The 9,749-nt window shown below is 40.2% G+C and overlaps 1 long non-coding RNA gene across 1 annotated transcript in view; it reads left to right on the top strand.

Annotated features, from left to right (window-relative positions):
• Positions 1–4,197: 4,197 nt before the first annotated feature.
• The window catches only part of LOC106725246, a 10,264-nt gene continuing 4,712 nt past the window's right edge, over positions 4,198–9,749 (top strand). Inside the window, exon 1 of the long non-coding RNA XR_001361120.1 lies at positions 4,198–4,310. This is a non-coding gene — a long non-coding RNA (uncharacterized LOC106725246). The remainder of the gene's footprint in view (positions 4,311–9,749) is intronic.

Raw genomic sequence — 9,749 nt, 5'->3', positions numbered from 1 at the left:
ATTCCGGTTGGTATTCCACCAGGCCTGATGACCAGAGAGAACTGGCTGGAAAATCCAAGTCACACCATAAGCCAGGAGCCAAAGATCATGTATAAATGTCATATCCAAAGTCACAAGAACAAGTTTAAAAAGATGAGAGCAAGGCCAAGAATCAGGATAAAATGAACTGGATTAGGACAGGAGACCAGAAACAAGTGAGGAGGGCTGTAAACAGCTGTTGGTATTTGCAGCTTGTCTTCACGGGCCAGCAGATATGTAGCTCACTTGGGTCAGTCTATTAAAAAAAACAGAGTTGCGCCCTAACTGGTTTGGCTCAGTGGATAGAGTGTCGGCCTGTGGACTCAAGGGTCCCAGGTTCAATTCCGGTCAAGGGCATGTACCTTGGTTGCGGGCACATCCCCAGTAAGGGGTGTGCAGGAGGCAGCTGATTGATGTTTCTCTCTCATGGATGTTTCTAACTCTCTATCCCTTCCTCTCTGTAAAAAATCAATAAAATATATTAAAAAAACACACAGTTGAAATAGGCATTAGCACATATGTGATTTCTAAAGATGCAGCATATCAGAGCAGGTCTGTTGATTATATATTTAAACAAATTGCTAAATTATTATTTATACAGGTGACCTTTCAGTATTTTATTTGAAAATACTTATATTGTCTTATTCTGCTAGATGGTGAACTGCTTGAAGGCAGTGTTGGTTCATATTCATCTCTCTCTCTCTCTCTCTCTCTCTCTTTCTCTCTTCCTCTGTGTGTGTGTAACGTATTATATAGTAAATATATATCCCACCTTCAAAGCCTGTTAAATCACGTTGTTTACCCATATCTTCAGAAAAAAATCACTTCTGTCGTGGTAAACAACCTGCTTCCCTATTTATAATGGTCTGGCCCTCTAGCAACTTCAACGCTAAATTATAGCTAATTTGCCTACAAACGTCAGGTGGTCATAATAATCTGGCCACTCAGTGTATATACAGCTGGAGAGCTCGCTTAGTCTTGATCTTTGAATACACCTCATCTCTCTATCTCTCTGGTGAATCTCACCAAGACTGAAGAGAGGAAAGAGAAGTCAAGATTAGAAAATGAGACCTGTTGGAAAAGATTAAAGGATCTTTCAGAAAAACTGAGAACCATTTTTGGTGATAATCCTCATTTTTCTGGTAAAATAAGGAGAATCTTGGTGTTTTGTCATTATTCGTAAAGAATAGAAGTGTAAATAAATATTAATTGTAGCACTGAATAAGTCAGAAATTCCAGCCAATTAGAAAATATTAAGGATTGATTTGGAAATGAAAGAAGTTTGGAGTTTTTCTTTCTGGATTAAGACAGGGTAATGTCTTCATTTGTTTGCTGCGATCTGGGACAAGTTAACTGAGGCACGCAAAGTTGAGAGCTTTAATAGAGTGGAGTCAACTGTTAATGTTAGAAACCCTCTGTCATTCTTAGAATGGCCTCTGGAGGTCAGGATTGAGGCACCGTGCAGAGCTAAGCTTCCTCCACTATCTGTGGTTAAAATGATGCTGAATACTGATACTTCTGGTTCTCCATCTGGTGTCATTTATAAGCTCTAAGTTTGTTTACTCACAAAATATAATTTAACTAACAAGATAAAATGGTTTGGATATTTGAGTATGTATTTAATTTATACATTTAAATAATAGTCTATATTAATTTCTGTTAAAATAAAGAAGTTAAGGCTCTAAAAACATTTAAAAATCTGTTGAGATCTTGAAATGTGTAGGGATTTGTAAAATAATATGTATTAAGAATGACAGTACCTAAACTTTAAAATAATAGAATCATTTTAAGTTTTCTCACATTCTTAAAATTTTGGATTGCAATCATTTTCTTAATTCAAAAACTCTCCAAAAACATTTTAAAAATCATTTGGAACAAGACAGAATAATTTACCATTATTATTGTGCTTCTGTGTTTTATCAAAAGTTCAGAGGATGGCAGGCAGCCAAAAAATATACCCCCCTCCCCTCCCAGCTCCTCCTGGGCATTCTCCATCCAGAACTCAATGACTGTGAAGGCCAGCATCCAGGAAAGGGAAAATCAGAGGAAGTTTCCGTCTAAAAAGCTCTTCTCCAATTTTTGAAGCTACAATCTTTCATATTTTCTAGTTATTAACTGCTTTACCTTTATATTTATTTATTTTTAAACAACACTCCCAGATCCCCTTGAATATTTTGGGAAAATATTAATGGTAGTCTTATCTATTTAACATCTTGGTAATGTAAAAACAAACATTCAAACCTGTAAATAATTTTTATGAGTTTATTGGAGCCAAACTGTCGATAATTGCTGGGAAGCAGAATCTCAAAGGATTGGGATAATGCTCCGGAGAATGGGAGTTTTTCACCTTATTTTATACATTTCAATCAAAGGAGGGTATCAAACAGACCATCCAACCTCAGAGGGAAGGCGGGTGTGGGGGGTGTGTGTGTGGGGGGGTGAGAGATCAATCAAAGGACTTGTATGCATGCATATAAGCATAAGGGGAAAAAGGAGACATATGTAATACTTTAAACAATAAATAAATAAATAATTTTTTTAAAAATAAATAAATTTTTAAAAAGGAGGGGACATAAGAGGGTTACATGAAATTCATTGGTGATAGATTAGGGAGGCAGGAGAAAGCAAAGTGGGGGTCAAGGGGCAGAGGAACCTCTTGTATTGGATAAAAAGTAAAATGATAGACACTTCTTTTATTTATAGGTGGGTACAGGATAGTTAACAATCAATAAATAACAGGATAACAATAGCAATGAAGGAATTTGTGATCTCTGTCCTGGCGCCCAGGCACATTTGGTTGTGCCCTGAGGGGTCCAGTAAAAGGGAAGTTACAAGTTACCCTGACATTTCACAGGTTGTTATCTTAGATGCAAAAAGACAATAGGCTCAGTAAAGATCAAAGCTGATCTTTTCAAGGAAGATACTGGCCTAGGACATGACTACCCACTATAAACTGCTTTTTAATTAAAGGTTTTTAATTTCAGACTATCCTTTGTGGTTACTTGCGGTTTCTTGAGTTTGCAAGGCTGCCACGCAGGCCTTCCCTGAGTTAGTCAGATTAGTGTGTGGCCCTTTTTTCATCCACAATCTAAATGCAATTGCTATATTAATTATAATATACTAGAGCAGTGGTTCTCAACCTTCTGGTCCTTAAATACAGTTCCTCATGTTGTGACACAACCATAAAATTATTTTTGTTGCTACTTCATAACTGTAATGTTGCTACTCTTATAAATCGTTATGTAAATATCTGATTTGCAGGACGGTCTTAGGCGACCCCTGTGAAAGGGTCGTTCGACCACCAAAGGGGTTGCAACCCACAGGTTGAGAACCGCTGTACTAGAGGCCCAGTGCACGAAATTCCTGCACTCAGGCAGGGGTGGGGGGGTGGGTGTGAAGTGTGGAGGGGGGTCCCTCAGCCCGGGCTGCACCCTCTTGCAGTCTGGGAGCTCTTGGGGATGTCCAACTGTCGGCTTAGGGAGAGGGCCTAAGCTGACAGTCGGACATTTTAGTGCTGCCACGAAGGTGGGAGAAGCTCCCACCACCACCACTGCACTCACCAGCTGTGAGCCCGGCTCAGGGTTTCTGGCTGAGTGGTGCTTCCCCTTGTGGGAGTGCACTGACCACCAGGGGGCAGCTCTTGTGCTGATCATCTGCCCCCTGGTGGTCAGTGCACATCATAGTGACCGGTTGTTCTGCCGTTTAGTCAATTTGCATATTAGCCTTTTATTATATAGGATCTTTTATTTCTAGAAGTTCCACTTTCCTCTTTTCTTTTTTTAAATTTTACATATATTTTTATTTATTTCAGAGAGAAAGGGAGAGGGAAAGAGAATTAGAAGCATCAATGATGAGAGAGAATCATTGATTGGCTATCTCCTGAATGCCTTCCCACTGGGGATCAAGCCAGTAACCCAGGCACATGCCTTTGACTTGAATTAAACCTGGGACCCTTCAGTCCACGGGCCGATGCTCTATCCACTGAGCCAAACCAGCTAGGGCACACTTTGCTCTTTTCTATATCTTCTATTTATCTCCTTATTATGTTCATGCTTTCTTTTAAGTTCCACAACATATTTATAATAGCTGTCTAAAATTCTTGTCTGTTTTCAATCATTATTGTTTTTTTTAGTCTATTTATATTTTCTAATTTTGATTCCCACTTTCCTGCTTCTTCCCAGTAATTGCTAAGTGTCTAAATTTTTTGTTCTTCTTTTAAAGAGCAGCTTTACTTGGAAGACAGTTAAATTGCCTGCAGATCAGCTTTTAAGACTTGAATGTAAGCTCTGTTGGTGTGGACTCTATAGGGCTATTAATATCAAGGCATGGCCGTTCTGGGGTCTCTATTAACTGTACCAGATATTCAAAAAGGTCTCATTACTGTGTGGGATCAGAACTCTACCATCTCTCAATTCTTTGTTGGTGCTGGGACTTGTTTAGCCTATAGCTTCCTAGTAGTTTGTTCTGTTCTCAGTAATTGTTCTTTGACCAACCACTTGAAATCTCATTCTAAGTATGCAGGGCACAGTATTCAGCCAGAGACTCAATGAGACCCCATGCAGATGTGTGGGGCTCTTTAGCTGGGCAATACCCTTCTCTCTGATACACTGGCCCACAAAGTCCAGCCACTGTAGCCTCCCTGATCCCAGATCTGTATCCCCAACTCAGTGAGACCACCAGGCTTTGTTTAGAATCCCCTTCCACGTACTATGTATGATCCAGAAAGTTTCTCCAGGCAGAAAATCAGGGACATACATATTAGGGCTCTCTCCCTTTGTTTCCCTTCTCTCAGTGATCAAAATTCTGCATTGCCAGCTGTCCAATGTTTGCAAACAGATGTTTCATAGGCTTTGTCCAGTTCTTTCTTTATTTACAATGAAGAAAGGCACCTGGGACCCAGGCTTCCCTCCTTCAGCTGCTAGCAGGCTCCCGGGCTTCCCTCACAGCCCTGGCTTCATCAGGAAGCACGTCTAGTCTAATTAGCATATTATGCTTTTATTATTATAGATACTAGAGGCCCAATGCATGAAATTCTTGCATGGGTAGGGCCCCTAGGCTTGGCCAGCTATCAGGGCTGATCTGTGGGGTGACTGGCAGGGCTATTGGGGGGGCCCCTGCTGGCACCCGCCTTGGCTGACCTGGGGCCTGCAGGCTGAGAGCAGCTTCTGTGTTGAGGGTCTGACCCCAGTGGTCAGTGCGCATCATAGTGACTGGTCATTCCACCAGTGTTCTGCCATTCAGTTGATTTGCATATTAGGCTTTTATTATATAGGATTGTGTGGTAGTAGCACTTGAGCTGCTTCCAAATATTATTCAGTAAGAAAGAGTATGCCCTGATAATTCTGATAATGCCCGACTTTTCTGATCCCTTCAAGTCCCTTCCCCTATTCCTGCCCCCACTCCCAACTTTCATTCTTAAAGACTCCAATATCTTCTTCTCTGTGAAGTCTTCTCAAATACCATCATGTGAATTTCACTACTCCTTGCTGGGTTTTCCCACTGAACCTTGTAAGCACCTCTATTAAAACATTCAGTGGTGCCCTGACCAGTTTAGCTCAGTGGATAGAGCATCGGCCTGCGGACTCAAGGGTCCTGGGTTCGATTCCGGTCAAGGGTATGTACCTCGGTTGCGGGCACATCCCCAGTGGGGGATGTGCAGGAGGCAGCTGATCGATGTTTCTCTCTCATCGATGTTTCTAACTATCCCTCTCCCTTCCTCTCTGTAAAAAATCAATAAAATATATTTAAAAACAACAACATTCAGTGGTGTCCTGGCTGGCATGACTCAGTGGTTAGAGCATTGGCCCACACACCAAAGGGTTTCAGGTTCGATCTCCAGCCAGGTCAGGGTGCTTGTGAGAGTCAATCTCTCTCTCTCTCTCTCCTCCCCTTCCTTCCGTCAACTTGTTCTAAAAATCAATAGAAAAAATATCCTTGGGTGAGGATTAACAGAAAAATAAAAACAAATAAATAAACAAATAAACACCAGTAGAGCACAGGTGTTGACCAACCAGTCTGGAAAACAGCTTTAAATAACACTGGTGTGATGGGACTAAAAAAGAGCCCTTGGCCTATGAGCTCTTTAAGGGCAGGACACTTGGTACATTTGACTTCATATTTTTAGCACCTTGCACAGTACTTGGCATGTAATTAATTGATCAGTAAATGTTTTATGAGTGAATGAGACATCAAGAAAAGTTATACATTAATTCCAAGGTAAGTCCTGAAATCTTAGCATGACTTCAGGATTGCCTAGTACCATTTAATCTTAGACATTAGTTTAACTTGAGGCAAATGTGTTGTCCTTCATATTAGATGATGCTCATGACACACTCCACAAGAATGAGTTGTGTTGTCCCCACAGGCAAATTGTCCTGAGCCATCTGCTCTCTCTCTACACTCCCCTGCTGTATATTTGATGAACTGAATGGGTTAATTAAATTGGATTTGTGGAATAATAGTAGACAAACCTGTTTCCTAAAGAAAACAAAGTCTATGATGCCATTTAAAAGATAACTAGTAGTTAATTACTTAAAAGATATTAAAAGTAATTTTGAAAACTGTTATTTCTCATGTTATTTTCACATATGGTGGGATACATTCTAGATGAGAGTCATTTTTCACTTAACGTTTATCTATTGTGGAAAAAGACTATTTATATTTACAATTCAGGACTATTTAAAATGAAGAAATCTATATTCACTATGCCTCAGGATAGTAATTCTTCAGAGACTTAAAAAAACAACAACTAAGAATAAAGAAAGAGTACATGTCAACCTGGTTTCTGACTATCTTTGCTGTGGGCTGTTCCTTTACCTTGTTAGCTGGAATTGTTTAGTTCCTTTCTACTTTTTTGTAGTTGTGAGTAAGCAAGTTATGAATTGAGCCCCAGACTGGGCTTTGTCACCCCTAATGCCCTAAATGTTTGTTTTGTGGCAACTGATATATCTCTTCATCCCACATACAGTCCTTACCATTCCAGAAATGGGAGCCCCATCATGTATTTTTTTTAGTTATTCCCTTTTATTTACTGACTAGATGCCTGGTGCATGAAATTTGTGCACTTGGGGGGAGGTGTCCCTCAGCCCAGCCTGCACCCTCTTGCAGTCCAGGAGCCCTCAGGGGATGCTTAAGCTGCAGTTGGACATCCTTAGCACTGCCATGGAGGTGGGAGAGGCTCCCATCACCGCCACTGTGCTTGCCAGCCATGAGCCAGCACTCCCCCTGTGGGAGTGCACTGACCACCAGGGGGCAGCTCCTGTATTGAGCATCTGCCCCTTGGTGGTCAGTGCTTGTCATAGTGACCAGTTGTTCTGCCATCGGGCCAAAACCGGCTCTCCGACATCCCCTGAGGGGTCCTATATTGCGAGAGGGCGTAGACCAGGCCCAAGGACCCTACTGGTGCACGATCAGGGCCAAGGAAGGACACAGGAGGTTGGCCAGCCAGGGAGGGACCACAGGAGGGCTCCAGGGTGTGTCTGGTTTGTCTTGCTCAGTCCCGATTGGCTGGACCCCAGCAGCAAGCTAACCTACTAGTCAGAGCATCTGCCCCCTGGTGGTCAGTGCACATCAGAGGGAGCAGTTGAGCAGCCTTAGCATATCATTAGCATATTACGCTTTGATTGGTTGAATGGCCGACTGGACGACCAGACACTTAGCATATTAGGCTTTTATTATATAGGATTCATTTCAGGGCATTGTTCCCTTTTGAAACTATGCTTGATACATATTATTCAAATTAACTGGACTACAAATGTGCTTCCTAACACATCCATATAAATATGCGGGTGATTTAGGCTTCCCAAAGTGAGACCAGGACAGTAGAAATTAGTCCTAAGCATGAATGTGAAAAGGATGAAAGTAATGATGCTTCATCTTAAAAATGAACACTAGCTGTGGTAATGAGGAAAGTGCCATGCAAAAGGGAGAGCCGCTGTTCAGAGCCTGAGTCTCAGGGTGTTTCCATCTTTTTTTGTTTTGTTAATCTTCAACCAAGGATATTTTTTCCACTGATTTTTAGCCAGAGTGGAAGAGAGGGGGAGAGACACACAGAGAGAAACATGGATGTGAGAGAGACACATTGATTGGTTGCCTCATGCATGCGCTCAGACTTGGGGTGGATATGGAGCCTGCTACTGAGGTAGGTGCCCTTGACTGGAAGCCAACTCAGATTTTTCAGTCCTCGGGCGACACTCTAACCACTGAGCAAAACTTGCTAAAGCAGGGGGTCTCCATCTTGCTGGGGGTATCACATATCCTTCAATTTGCAGATATTGAAAACAAATTTCCTCGTTTTAGTCAGGGTAAATAAGTTATGGAATATTGAATCATCCTGAAAGAATTTATTTATAGACAATAATACCAATTTGTTAATTTATAACCAAAAATAACTAAGAAATAGACTAGCATCCCATGGAGCTGGTCAGTAAATTGTGTTTTCTATTGGAGTTTATTTACAAAATCAAATCAATATTACAAGGCTATTTGGTAACTCTAATGTTCTAGAGTGGGAAGTCATGCAATCTCCTGGGTCTAATAAAATCATAGTGAAAATTATAGGACTTTATTTCTAAATGAGAATTAACCAGTCCCTTAGACAGTGATGAAGACATATTGGTGAATTTTTACTATTAAATCTTCATATTTAGAATGACTTAGTCACCATAAACTTTAGTCCTTATGGTATGTACTTTCTCATAGAAGATGTATTGTTTTCCCCAGATTATAGTTCTCCCAACTTAATTATATTTCAAAATGCTTTATTTTATACAGCAAAAGGAGTCGCTTGTTGAGACTTAGGAAATAGAGTTGCTGGAGCAATCTTTTCCTTGGAGAGTCATTTCTTAGGGAATGTCAGAGCCAATGATGCTTATGCGGTTATCGTTAGCTTTTGTTTCTTACCGATGCTCATAAGCAAGCCTTATTTTGGATCTGGAACCCTTGCAAGTTCATAGAAATGAACTGAGGTTGGTTTCAACAGGCAAATAGCTTAACAACTACATAGTGGGTCTCAAGGATTTGTTGAAATTTTGTAATATGTACTTAAATGGCAACTCTAGCTTAGTCTTTCTTTTTTTCACATTTTATTCAAGATATGATTTACCTACAAGATTATTTTTCTCTTTTATATAGGTAGAGCTATAGTAGGACCTCAAATGCATTGAACTCCCAGTTTTCAATATTTATTAAGAATCAGTAACTATAAAATACAGTGAAAATTCAAAAATAAAGCCAAAGTAAATTTATAACTAGGAATTTGAGTCATTTGAAGTTATGAAACATTTGAAGTGTCTAAAATGAATTGTTTTTTTATTAATTTAAGCAAGATTGCTCAGGTCTTCTTCTTTTTTTAACTTAAAAAAAGAAACTTGAACAAAGGTCAAGTTAGTTCTGGTTTAAAATACTAGAGATGGAGCCTGCAACTGAGGTAGGTGCCCTTGACTGGAATCCAACCCAGGATTTTTCAGTCCTCGGGCGACACTCTAACCACTGAGAAAACTGGCTAAGGCAGTTTTATTTATTTTTAAAATAAAATTAATTAAAAAAATTCCCGAGATAACTTGGTCTAGAAGCCATTGTCCTGAGATAAGGTCTGAGCAAGGATACATAATAAGCACTCCATTGTAAGTGATTTTTTGTGATCTTCCTAAAAATATCTACATAGCCTAACTTGATCTTGATGCTTAATGTTGCCAACAACAGTAACTCACTAAACCACTGAAGCATAATTT

The sequence above is a fragment of the Myotis brandtii genome, unplaced genomic scaffold, assembly GCF_000412655.1.
Source record: "Myotis brandtii unplaced genomic scaffold, ASM41265v1 scaffold1479, whole genome shotgun sequence".
Taxonomy (NCBI): domain Eukaryota; kingdom Metazoa; phylum Chordata; class Mammalia; order Chiroptera; family Vespertilionidae; genus Myotis; species Myotis brandtii.
Note: the sequence above shows the minus strand (reverse complement) of the source record. Positions and strands in the feature narration are given on the sequence as shown.